The sequence below is a fragment of the Elephas maximus genome, chromosome 4, assembly GCF_024166365.1.
Source record: "Elephas maximus indicus isolate mEleMax1 chromosome 4, mEleMax1 primary haplotype, whole genome shotgun sequence".
NCBI lineage: Eukaryota > Metazoa > Chordata > Mammalia > Proboscidea > Elephantidae > Elephas > Elephas maximus.
Window position 1 is genome coordinate 194,726,158 of NC_064822.1, and position 13,390 is coordinate 194,739,547.

The following is a 13,390-nucleotide window of genomic DNA, read 5'->3' on the forward strand; positions in this document are numbered from 1 at the left end:
GCTTCCTAATGACATGAGCATACTAATATATATTGAGTTCTGATAATGTGCTAGACACTGTACTAAGCACTTTACACACATTGATTAGCAATGCATCTCTATACGGCTCCACTCAGGAAGATGGATGGGCCAGGGCCATGACACTCCAACAGACGCAGATAATGAAGACACAGACAGGCCGGGACAGCTGAAACACAGTGCCTTGACTCTACCCAGGTGGATAACTATCTAAGAGGCTATCCTCTGTTTTAACACTAGGAAACGTAGGCCACATCGTTCTCAGTCACTGACACTAGTGTGGTTGGGGGAGGGGCAAAGTCACTTGGAATAGGACACCTGACCCATCTGTTTCTCCTATCCAGCACCCATTCCTGCCTTGCCCTGTTGCCTTCCAACCCACATCCACGAAGATACGAAATGCATTGTTTTCTCTTGTGAAACATGTTGTGTGCCTAGGGGGATACATCACTTACAGGCATATTTTAAAGAAAGAAAATAATAAGAAATAAAGCCAACATCCATAAACCCACCACCTGGGCCAAGAAATAGAGTATCACTTGGAACTTTATGCCTTTTTTTATGCCTTTTGAGTGTCTGTCCATTATCATAAGCTGCTTTCTATTCCCAAATGGAAACCCTGGTGGCGCAGTGGTTAAGAGCTACGGCTTTTAACCAAAAGGTCGGCAGTTCAAATCCACCAGGTGCTCCTTGAAAACTCTATGGGGCAGTTCTATACTGTCCTATGGGGTCGCTATGAGTTGGAATCAATTCGATGGCACTGGGTTTGTTTTTTTTCTTTTTTTTTATTCCCAAATGTAGCAGCTAACCTAAATGTTGTGTTGATGTTTCTCTCACTTTTTTAATAAAACAGTTTTACACATATCACTCATTTCCCTAAAGAATATATTAATTAGATTTGATTGGTTTTGAACTTTAAATAAATGGAATGATACTGTATGTATTCTTCCATGGCTTGTATTTTTTTCCCAAATAGCATGTTTTTGAGACTTATCAGTGTTTGATACATATAGATAAAACTCACTAATTCATTCTATAATATGTGTAAGGAGCCATAGTGGCACAATGATTATGCATTTGGCTGCTACCCAAAAAGTCAGAGGTTCAAACCCACCAGGAGAAAAGACCTGGCAATTTGCTCCTGTAAAGATTTACAGCCTAGGAAACCCTATGACGCAGTTCTATTCCACGTTATATGGCAGCTAGGAATTGAAGTCAACTCAATGGCATACACAACAACCAATAATAATACTGCGTGAGTCTTTGGAGAAGTACAGCCAGAATGCTCCTTGGAAAAGAGGATGCCAAGACTTTGTCTTACGTACTTTGGACATGTTATCAGTAGGGATCAGTCCCTGGAGAAGGACATCATGCTTGGTAAAGTAGAGAGTCAGCAAAAAAGAGGAAGACCCTCAATGAAATAGTCTGACATAGGACTGTCAATTAATGATCTTTCAGGCTTATGTCTTTAATCCAAATAGAATTAATTTCTGTATATGATGAGTTGGGATCAAGTTATTATTATTATTTTTACTATGAGAATGACAAGTTCTATTTATTGAAAGAGCTGCAGTAACACTTACTTTCTCCTTTTTTTAGGCTACTATACACAAGTTTTGTTTCCATTGTCTCTATTCTGTTCATTTTAAAGGCTCTTGGCAAAGGAGTCCTACCCCTCAAACAAGGTAAACACATTTTGTTTTTTGTTGTTCTTTTTTAGAACTGAATTGATTTTATAATTGAATTTGTAGAGTACCAACATCTTTGTAATAGTTTCTTACAATCCAGGTATATGGTATAGAAGACAAATTTTTATGTCTTATTTCATTTTTTTTTTTTCAGGTATTTTGTATGTAATTTTTTTCTAAAAAGTCTCATACATGTTTTCTTAGATTTATTGCTGGTACTTTAAAATTTTTAATATTATTAGAAATGTTATATTTTTCATTGTTCAAATATTTAATTTTATCAATTTAACTGTGTCCATTGAGAAAAACATAGATTTTGCTCCTTTAATTTACTAAAGTGGAGAAATACATTGATGGGTTTCTACTGTTAAACCACCTTTTGTTCCTGAGACATATGCAACTCAGTGATGCTGTATTTTCCTTTTCATGCATTGTTGCCGTCCATTTACTGTCATTGAGATTTTTACATCCATATTCATGAACGAGACTGGCCTTTTCATTCCTTTTTCATATTGTAACTGTCTTGTTTAAAATCAAGCTATTCTATTATCAGGGTTGTATTGGCCTCATAAATGAGTTGAAGAACGCTCAATGAGTATAAAAAAGGAATTAGGTATCTTGTTCCACAAATGTTTGGTAGAATTTGCCTTAAAAAAAAAATCTAGATTTGTGCTTTCTTTGCAGAAAGGATTTTTACTGCTGAGCCTACTTTAGACATGTAATAGGACCAATAATTTTTCCTTGCATCTCTGCCTCAATTAGATCTGTTGTGTTTCTTGTGATTTGTCTATCTCACTTAATTAAAAAAATACATTGGTATTAAATTATTCGTGTGATTATCTTTTTTAATCTTGGCTGCTTCTGAAGATAGACCTTTTTTATTCCAAGAAATGTATACTGTAAGTTAGCTCTTTTTTCTTGATCAGTTTCCTGGTTGTTTACACTGTTATTACTCTTCTCGAAGGACTATAATTTGAGTTGGTCCATCTTCATGTTCAAGTTCATTATTTCTACTGCTTTTTCCTTCATACTATTTTATCTTTTATTCAATTGTTCTATATTTTAATTTATTAATTTATACAGTAATTTTGTACTATTGACATTTTGATGATATTAGATGACTTCAGAGAAGAACCTGCTCTGTCTTTCCACTTAATTCAGATTTTTTTTTAAGTTTGTCAGCTGCTGTTTTTATTTCATTTGCTTTATTTTTAAATTACACACATTAAAACAGACTTCACAGGGACTGGAAGGAAGGAGGGGACAGGAAAGCTAGTAATAGGGAACCCAGGGTTGAGAAGCGAGAGTGTTGCCATGTCGTGTGGTTGCTAACCAATGTCATACAACAATGTGTGTACTAACTGATAAGAAACTAGTTTGTTCTGTAAGCCTTCATCTAAAGTACAATAATAATAATAAGTTCAATTAAAAAAAAGAACTTGCTTCAATTTTGTTCTTTTCTGTTTTGTTTTTGCATGTGGAGGGTCCTACGAGTTTTTTTTTTTTTTTACTGTGCTTTAAGTGAAAGTTTACAACATGAGTCCGTCTCTCACACATAAATTTGTATACACCATGCTACATACTCCCAATTGCTCTCCCCATAATGAGACAGTCCACCCAATTGACTTAGATGTCCCCTGAAACCATGGTCCCCAAACCCACCCCTCCCTTGCTACTCTAGCCTTCGAAGCATTCAGTTTATTCAGGAAACTTCTTTGCTTTTGGTCGAGTCCAGTTGTGCTGACCTTGCCTCTCTTGTGTGCTGTCTCTCCCTTCACCTAAAGTAGTTCTTATCTACTATCTAATTAGTGAATATCCCTCTCCCATGCTCCCTACCCCCCCTTCTCGAAACCATCAAAGATTATTTTCTTCCCTGTTTAAACTGTTTCTCACGTTCTTATAATCGTGGTGTTATACAATATTTGTCTTTTTGCAACTGACTAGTTTCACTTAGCATAATGCCTTCCAGATTCCTCCATGTTATGAAATGTTTCACAGATTCATCACTGTTCTTTATGGATGTGTAGTATTCCACTGTGTGAATATACCATAATTCATTTATCCATTCATCCACTGATGGACACCTTGGTTGCTTCCATCTTTTTGCTATTGTGAACAGTGCTGCAATGAATGTGGGTGTGCATATCTCTGTTGGTGTAGAGGCTTTTATTTCTCGAGGATCTATTCCAAGGAGTGGGATTGCTAGATCATATGGTAGTTCTATTTCAGCTTTTTAAGGAAGCCCCAAATCCATTTCGAAAGTAGTTGTACCATTTTACATTCCCACCAGCAGTGTATAAGTGTTCCAGTCTCTCCGCAACCTCTCCAACATTTATTATTTTGTGTTTTTTGGATTAATGCCAGCCTTGTTGGAGTCACATGAAATTTCATTGTGGTTATGATTTGCATTTCTGTAATGGCTGCTGATTGTGAGCATTTCCTCATGTATGTGTTAGCTACTTGAATGTCTCCTTTAGTGAAGTGTCTGTTCATATCTTTTGCCAATTGTTTAATTGGGTTGTTTGTCTTTTTGTAGTTGAGTTTTTGCAGTATCATGTAGATTTTAGAGATCATGTGCTGATCGAAAACGTCATAGCTAAAAACTTTTTCCCAGTCTGCAGGTAATCTGTTTAATCTTTTGGTGAAGTCTTTGGATGAGCATCCCAGAAAACCCGTGCCATCGACCAATAGGTGTTTGATTTTTAGGCGCTCCCAGTTATCCAGTTTCTTTTCTCCATTGTTAGTAATGTTTTGTATATTGTTTATACCATGTATTAGAGCTCCTAACATTGCCCCTATTTTTTCTTCCATGATCTTTACTGTTTTAGAGTTTATATTTAGGTCTTTGATCCATTTTGAGTTCATTTTTCTGCATGGTGTGAAGCATGTAACTTGTTTCATTTTTTTGAAGATGTCTTTTCCCCATTTAACTGCTTTGGGGCCTTTGTCAAATATCAGTTGCTCATATGTGGATGGATTCTCAATTCTGTGTCATTGGTCTATTTATCTGTTGTTGAACCAGTGCCAGGCTGTTTTGACTACTGTGGCAGTATAATAGTTTCTAAAATCAGGTAGACTGAGGCCTACCACTTTGTTCTTCTTTTTCAGTAATGCTTTACTTATCTGGGGCCTCTTTCCCTTCCATATGAAGTTGGTGATTTGTTTCTCCATCTCATTAAAAAACGTCCTTGGAATTTGGATCGTAATTGCATTAAATGTATAGATCGCTTTTGGTAGAACAAAGATTTTTATAATGTTAAGTCTTCCTATCCATGAGCAAGGTATGTTTTTCCACTTACCTAGGTGTTTTTGGTTTCTTGCAGAAGTGTTTTTAGTTTTCTTTGTGTAAGTCTTTTACATCTCTGGTAAGATTTATTCCTAAATATTTTATCTTCTTGGGGGCTACTATAAATGGTATTGATTTGGTGATTTCCTCTTCAATGTTCTTTTTGTTGGTGTAGAGGTATCCAACTGATTTTTGTGTTTATCTTGTATCCTGATGCTCTGCTGAACTCTTCTATTAGTTTCAGTAGTTTTTTTGAGGATTCCTTAGGGTTTTCTGTGCATAAGATCATGTCATCTGCAAATAGAAATACTTTTACTTCTTCCTTGCCAACCTGGATGCCCTTTATTTCTTTGTCTAGCCTAATTGCTCTGGCTAGGAGTTCCAGTACAATGTTGAATAACAGCGGTGATAAAAGACATCCTTGTCTGGTTCCGGATCTCAAAGGGAATGCTTTCAGACTCTCTCCATTTAGGATGATGTTTGCTATTGGCTTTGTATAAATGCCCTTTATTATGTTGAGGAGTTTTCCTTCTATTCCTATTTTGCTGACAGTTTTTATCATGAATGAGTGTTGAACTTTGTCAAATGCCATTTCTGCATCAGTTGATAAAATCATGTGGTTCTTGTCTTTTGCTTTATTTGATGAATTACATTAATTGTTTTTCTAATGTTGAACCATCCCTGCATACCCGGTATGAATCCTATTTGGTCATGGTGAATTATTTTTTTGATATGTTGTTGAATTCTACTGGCTAGAATTTTGTTGAGGATTTTTACATCTAAGTTCATGAGGGATATAGGTCTGTAATTTTCTTTTTTTTGTGGTGTCTTTACCTGGTTTTGATATCAGGGATATACTGGCTTCATAGAATGAATTTGGTAGTATTCCACCTTTTTCTATTCTCTGAAATACCTTTAGTAGTAGGGGTGTTAACTCTGAAAGGGGTGTTAATTCTTCTCTGAAAGTTTGGTAGAACTCTGCGGTGAAGCCATCCCAGCCAGAGCTTTTTTTCATTGGGAGTTTTTTGATTACCTTTTCAATCTCTTCTTTCATTACGGATCTATTTAGTTGTTCTACCTCTGTTTGTGTTAGTTTAGGTAGGTAGTGTGTTTCTAGGGGTTCATCCATTTCTTCTAGGTTTACAAATTTGTTAGAGTACAATTTTTCATAGTAATATGATATGATTCTTTTAATTTCCGTTGGTTCTGTTGTAATATCGCCCATCTCCTTTCTTATTAGGGTTATTTGCTTCGTCTCCTGTTTTTCTTTTGTCAGTTTGGCCAAAGGTTTATCAACTTTGTTGATTTTTTTCAGAGAACCAGCTTTTGGTCTTGTTAATTCTTTCATTGTTTTTCTGTTTTCTATTTCATTTAGTTCTGCTCTAATTTTTATTATTTGTTTTCTTCTAGTGCCTGAGGATTTCTTTTGTTGCTCTCTTTCTATTTGTTCAAGTTCTAGGGATAACTCTGTGACTATGGCCCTTTTTTCTTTCTGAATGTGTGCATTTATTGATATAAATTGACCTCTGAGCACTGCTTTCACTGTGTCCCAAAGGTTCTGATAGGAAGTGTTTTCATTCTCATTGGATTCCCTGATTTTCCTTATTCCATCCTTAATGTCTTCTATTATCTAATCTTTTTTGAGCAGAGTATTGTTCAGTTTCCAAGTGTTTGATTTCTTTTCCCTGCTTTTTCAGTTATTGATTTCCTCTTTTATGGCCTTATGGTCAGAGAAGATGCTTTGTAATATTTCAATGTTTTGGATTCTGCTAAGGCTTGCTTTATGACCTAATATGCAGTCTATTCTGGAGAATGTTCCATGTGCATTAGAAAAGAAAGTACACTTGGCTGCTGTTGGGTGGAGTGTTCTGTACATATCTATGAGGTCAAGTTGGTTGATTGTGGCATTTAGATCTTTATTGAGCTTCCTTCTGAATGTCCTCTCCTTTACCAAAAGTGGTGTGTTGAAGTCTCCTACTATTATTGTGGAGCTGTCTATCTCACTTTTCAGTGCTGATAGAGTTTGTTTTACGTATCTTGCAGCCCTGTCATTGGGTACATAAATATTTAATATTGTCATATCTTCTTGGTATATTGTCCCTTTAATCATTATATAGTGTCCTTCCTTATCCTTTTTGATGGATTTAAATTTAAAGTCTATTTTGTCAGAAATTAATATTGCCACTCCTGCTCTTTTTTGATTGTTGTTTGCTTGATATATTTTTTTCCATCCTTTGACTTTTAGTTTGTTTGTGTCTCTAAGTCTAAGGTGTGTCTCTTGTAGGCAGCATATAGATGGATCTTGTTTTTTAATCCATTCTGCCACTCTCTGTCTCTTTATTGGTGCATTTAATCCATTTACATTGAGCGTAATTATTTTTTATGAATTTAGTGCTGTCATTTTGACACCTTTTGTTTGTGCGTTATTGACACTTTCTTTTTCCCACTTAATTTTATGTAATGAGTAGATTATCTTTATATATTGTCCTTTCCTCATATTCGTTGTTGTTGATTTTGTTTCTGCTGAGTGTCTATTTTTTTCTTGTATTTTATTTTACTGTGTAGGATAGTTTGTCTCCTTTTTGGTTACCTTATTACTTACACCTATATTTCTAAATTTAAACCTAACTTTTATTTCCTTGTATCACCTTGTCTTCCCCTCCATGTGGAAGATCTAAGACTACATTTCTTAGTTCTCTTTACGGTTTTAATGTTGTCTTCTTTTGCATAATAACATTGCTGTTTCCCTGTTTTGAGCATTTTTTCTTGATTTATTTTTGTGCTTTCCCTGTCTGGGTTGACTTCTGGTTGCTCTGCCCAGTGTCCTAGTTTTGGGTTGATACCTGATATTATTGATTTTCTAACCAAAGAACTCCCTTTAGTATTTCTTGTAGTTTTGATTTGGCTTTTATGAATTCCCTAAACTTCTGTTTTTCTGGAAATGTCCTAATTTCACCTTCATATTTGAGAGACAGTTTTGCTGGATATATGATTCTTTGCTTGCAATTTTTTATATGCGTCATCCCACTGCCTTCTTGACTGCATGGTTTCTGCTGAGTAGTCCAAGCTTATTCTTATTGACTCTCCTTTGTAGGTGCCTTCCATTTATCCCTAACTGCTCTTGAAATTCTCTCTTTATCTTTGATTTTGGCAAGTTTAATTATAATACATCTTGGTGACTTTCCTTTAACATCTAACTTATGTGGAGTTTGAGGAACATCTAGCATAGATATCTTTCACGATATCAGGAAAGTTTTCTGCCAACAAATCTTTGACAATTCTGTCTGTATTTTCTGTTATCCCTCACTTTTCTGGTATTCCAGTCACTCGTAGGTTATTTCTCTTGATAGAGTCCCACATGACTCTTAAGGTTTCTTCATTTTTTTTTTATTCTTTTATCTGATTTTTCTTCAGATATATTCCTGCTAAGTGCTCTGTCTTCAAGGTCAGAAATTCTGGCTTCTACTTGCTCAATTCTGCTCATCTGACTTTGTTTTGAGTTGTCTACTTCTGTAACTTTATTGTTAATCTTCTAAATTTTTTGATTGTTGTCTGTCTATGGATTTTTCCAGCTTATAAAATTTTTCATTATGTTCCTGAAGAATCTTTTTAATTTCTTCAGCTGCTTTATCTGTGTGTTCCTTGGCTTGTTCTGCATATTGCCTCATTTCCTTCTTAAAAGGTTCTGTATATTAATCTTTTGTATTCTGTTTCTGGTAATTCCAGGAAGGCACTTTCATCTAGAAGATCCCTTGATTCTTTGTTTTGAGAGCTTGTTGAGGTGATCATGGTCTGTTTCTTTATGTGACTTGATATTGACTGTTGGCTCCGAGCCATCTGTAAGTCATTGTATTAGTTTATTTTATGTTTGCTTATTGTGTTGTAGCTTCTTGCTTCGTTTTGTTTTGATATGCCCAGATGGGTTGCTTGAGTGAGCTAGCTTGATTATTTTTGCCTTTGGAGCTCTGACATCCTGTCCCCAGATGGCTAGAGGTGTTATCAGGTATATCAGTCTAGGAGTCCATTCACTTTTCTTGTATGAAATCAGCTCAGGTGTCCAGGTAGCTGATTATCAAGTGTGTGGTACAGGCTGTGCCCTGCAGTCTTAGAGGGGCAGGGGTGATTGGTGTAGGTACCGGTATCTGGTTTCAGCAGGAGGTCACACTCTGAACAAGGCAGGGGACTGAGAATCATCCCCTAAGTTTCTCTGAAGAAATCGTGTCCTTGTTCCCTAGAGCGTACAGATGGGTGGGTACTGCAGATGGACCATGGGCGTGCCATATTTTTGGTTGTAAGGACTGGGAGATACCAGTTATCCTTGGACCCCTACCACAAGTGGCCGGGTGACCCGAGTAGAGGCACCAGTCCTTAGGCCCCTGATGTGGGTAGGCGAGGACTGTGTTTAATAGGCAAAGCAATATCACACGTCAAACAGCCACCTCTGCACCACAGAGCTGAAACAATTGTACCCTGCCAACAAGGTCCTGTTTTCCAGAAATAGGCCCACACAGGTCAATGCAGAGGGGAAAGGAACTCAATATCCACAGTCTGTTTAAGCCTGGACAGGAGCCACTTCTGTCCTGAGCTCCCCCAGTTAGTGGAGCTGGTAAATTATATTTTCCCCCAGTTGCAAATTTATCCCCTCCCCAAGGCTGGGAGGGTGGCTCTATACACTCAACAGGGCCTATCTCAGGCCCAGGGAAGTTAATCACTGAAGCTGGCTTGGGAGCGGGGGGCATGGTAAAATGTGTGCAAGCACTTAGCTTTTGCAGAGAGAGCCATTCTTCTTTGGTTCTGGAGGTGTAAGTAGGCTGTGTGGCTGGCTGCTTCTCCCTGAGGAAACTGATATCAAACACAAGTACCATTCCGCTGCAGCCGCTCCCAGGAATGGTGTCTGAGGGCTCCCGGCAATTCAGGTCCAGTAACTCCTCTCTGCCTCTGAACTGTCTCTTCCTCCCCCTGCCCCTCATTTCATTTTCTAACCTTGCCTTTGATGTTCAGGTCTCCTAGCTGGTCATAAATATACTCATTTCACTTGTTTTTTCAGGTCTTTGTTGTAAGAGGGCTTGCTGGAAGCATCTGTCTATTCCTCCATCTTTAGGTCCTACGAGTTTTGACACAGATTTGAATCTGTGTTGCCACCACTGCAATCTGGATACAGAATAACTCTGTCTCTCCCAACATCTCCTTGTATTGCCTTTTGTAGCCATGCACCCCTCCTGTCCCTAACTCTGGGGAATCACCAATATGTTCTCCATCACTCCAGTCACATCTTTTCAAGAATACCATAAAAAGAACATCATAACAAATGTAACACTTTGAGACTGGTTTCTTTTGTTCAGCAAAATTCTCTCAGATTGTCCAAGTCACTGTGTGTGTCAATAGTTTATTCCTTCTTGTTGTGGAGAAGTATTCCATTATATGGGTTCCAAAGTATGGATTCCATTGTATGGTTGTATCACTATTTGGTTATTAATTCATGTGTTGAAGGACGCTTGGAATGTTCCCAGTTTTGGGTATAAGTAGGTCTACTCTAAGCTGTAACACATATTTCTTGTGTGAGCATGAGTGTCAGTTCTCTAGGGAAAATATCTACAAGAAGAATTACCGGGTAAGAAGTGTATATGTAGCTACATTAGAAATTGCCAAAGTGTTTTCTAGAGCAGCTATGCCATTGTACACTCCCACCAGCAATGCATGACAGTTTCAGTAGCTACATATCCTAGTGAGCATTTGTGTAGTCAGTACTTGTAATTTTAGCCATATTAATAGGGTGCAAAAAAAATTTTTTTTTTGTGGTACCTCAGGAAACCCTGATGGTGTAGTGGTTAAGAGCTACGGCTGCTGACCAAAAGGTCAGCAGTTCAAATTCACCAGGTGCTCCTTGGAAACTCTATGGGGCAGTTCTACTCTGTCCTGTAGAGTTGCCATGAGTCAGAATCGACTTGACAGCAATGGGGTTTTTTTTTTTTTTTGGTGGTACCATAAGATTGTTTTAATTCATATTTTCCTAATGCCTAATGATTTTTTTTAATGATGCTGAACATCTTCTCCTGTGCTTCTTTACCTCCTGCATATCTGCTTTGGTGAGGTTTCTGTTCAAGTATTTTTCCCATTTTTCAACCGGGTTGTTTGTTTCCCTACTGTTGAGATTTCTTTATATTTGATTGTTCATATTTGGATATGAGGTGTGCAAATATCTTTCACCAGTATGTAGCTTGTTCTTTATTATTATTATTCACTAGTTTCTTTTACAGAGAAAAAATGATGATAATGTTGTTGTTAGGTGCCATAGAGTCGATTTTCAACTGAGAGTAACTCCACGCAACAGAGTAGAATTGCCCCTTACAGTTTTCTAGGCTATAATCTTTAAACTCATATGTCAGCTTGTAATCTTACCCACACATCTGTCAGTTTTTTGTATTGAGGTGACTTGTGTGTTGCTGTGAAGCTGGAAGCTATGCCACTGGTATTTCAAATTCTAGCAGGGTTGCCCTTGGAGGACAGGTTTCAATGGAGCTTAAAGACTAGGAAGAAGGGCCTGGTAGTCTATTTCTGAAAAAAATTAGCCAGTAAAAAACCTTATGAATAGCAGCAGAACATTGTCTAATATAGTGTCAAAAGATGAGCTCCTCAGGTTGGAAGGCACTGAAAATATGACTGGGGAAGAGCTGCCTCCTCAAAGTAGAGTTGACCTTGATGTGGAAGGAGTCAAGCTTTTATGACCTTCATTTGCTGATGTGGCATGACTCAACATGAGAAAAACGGCTGCAAACATCCATTAATAATCAGAATATGGAATGTATGAAGTAGGGATCTAGGAAAATTGGAAATTGTCAAAAATGAAATGAGACATACAAACATTGATACTGTAGGCATTATTGAGCTGAAATGGACAGCTATGGTCATTTTGAATTGGACAATCATATGGCCTACTATGCCAGGAATGACAAATTGAAGAGAAATGGTGTCACATTCATCACCAAAAAGAACATTTCAAGATCTATCCTGAAGTGCAATACTGACAGTGATAAGGTAATACTTATACACCAACAAGGAAGACCAGTTAATACGACTTTATAAAAATGTACACATCAACCACTAATGCCAAAGATGAGGAAACTGAAAATTTTTAGGAACTTCCACAGTCTGAAATTGATTGAACATGCGATCAGGATGCACTGATAACTACTGGAGATTGGAATGGGAAAGTTGGAAAGAAAGAAGAAAGGTTAATAGCTGGAAAATATGGCGTTGGTGATAGGAACAATGCAGGAGATCACATGACTGAATTGTGCAAAACCAATGACCTCATTGCAAATACCTTTTTTTACCAACATAAATGGAGACACATGGACCTCACCAGATGGAATACACAGGAATGAAATCAACTATATCTGTGGAAAACCACAATGGAAAAGTTCAATATCATCAGCCTGAACAAGGTCAGGGTCCAACTGTGGAACAGACCATCAATTACTCACATGCAAATACAAGTTGAAACTGAAGAAAATTAGAACAAGTCAATGATAGCCAAATTATGACCTTGAATATATCCCACCTGAATTTAGAGATCATCTTAAGAATAGATCTGACACTTTGAACGCTGATGACTAAAGACCAAAAGAGCTGTGGAAAGGCATCAAGGACAGCATACACGAGGAAAGCAAGAGGTCATTAAAAAGAGAGGAGAGAAAGGAAAGCCCTAAATGGATGTCAGAAGAGACCCTGGAACTTACTCTTGAACACTGAGTAGCTAAAGCAAAAGGAAAAAATGACGAAGTAAAAGAGCTAAACAGAAGAATTCAAAGGGTGGCTCAAAAAGACAAAGTAAAGTATTATGATGACAGGTGCAAAGACCTGGAGCTAGAAAACCAAAACCAAGGAATACACTGCATTTCTCAAGCTGAAAGAACCAAAGAAAAAATTCAAGCCTCGAGTTGCAATAGTGAAGGATTCTACAGGGAAAATATTTAAGGACTCAGAAAGCATCAAAAGAAGATGGAAGGAATGGACAGAGTCGCTATACCAAAAAGAATTGGTCAACGTTCAACCATTTCAGGAGGTAAAATGTGATCAGGAACCTAGGGTACTGAAGGAAGAGGTCCAGGCTGTACTGAAGGCATTGGCAAAAAACAAGTCTCCTGGAATTGACGGAATATCAATTGAGATGTTTCAACAATCGGATGCAGAGCTGGAAGTGCCCACTCATCTATGCTCAGAAATTTGGAAGACAGCTTCCTGACCAACTGACTGGAAGAGATCCACATTTGTACCCGTTCCAAAGAAAGGTAATCCAATCAAATGAGGAAATTATTGGACAATATCATTAACATCACACACAAGTAAAATTTTGCTGAAGATCATTCAAAATCTGCTGCAGCAGTATATCGACAGG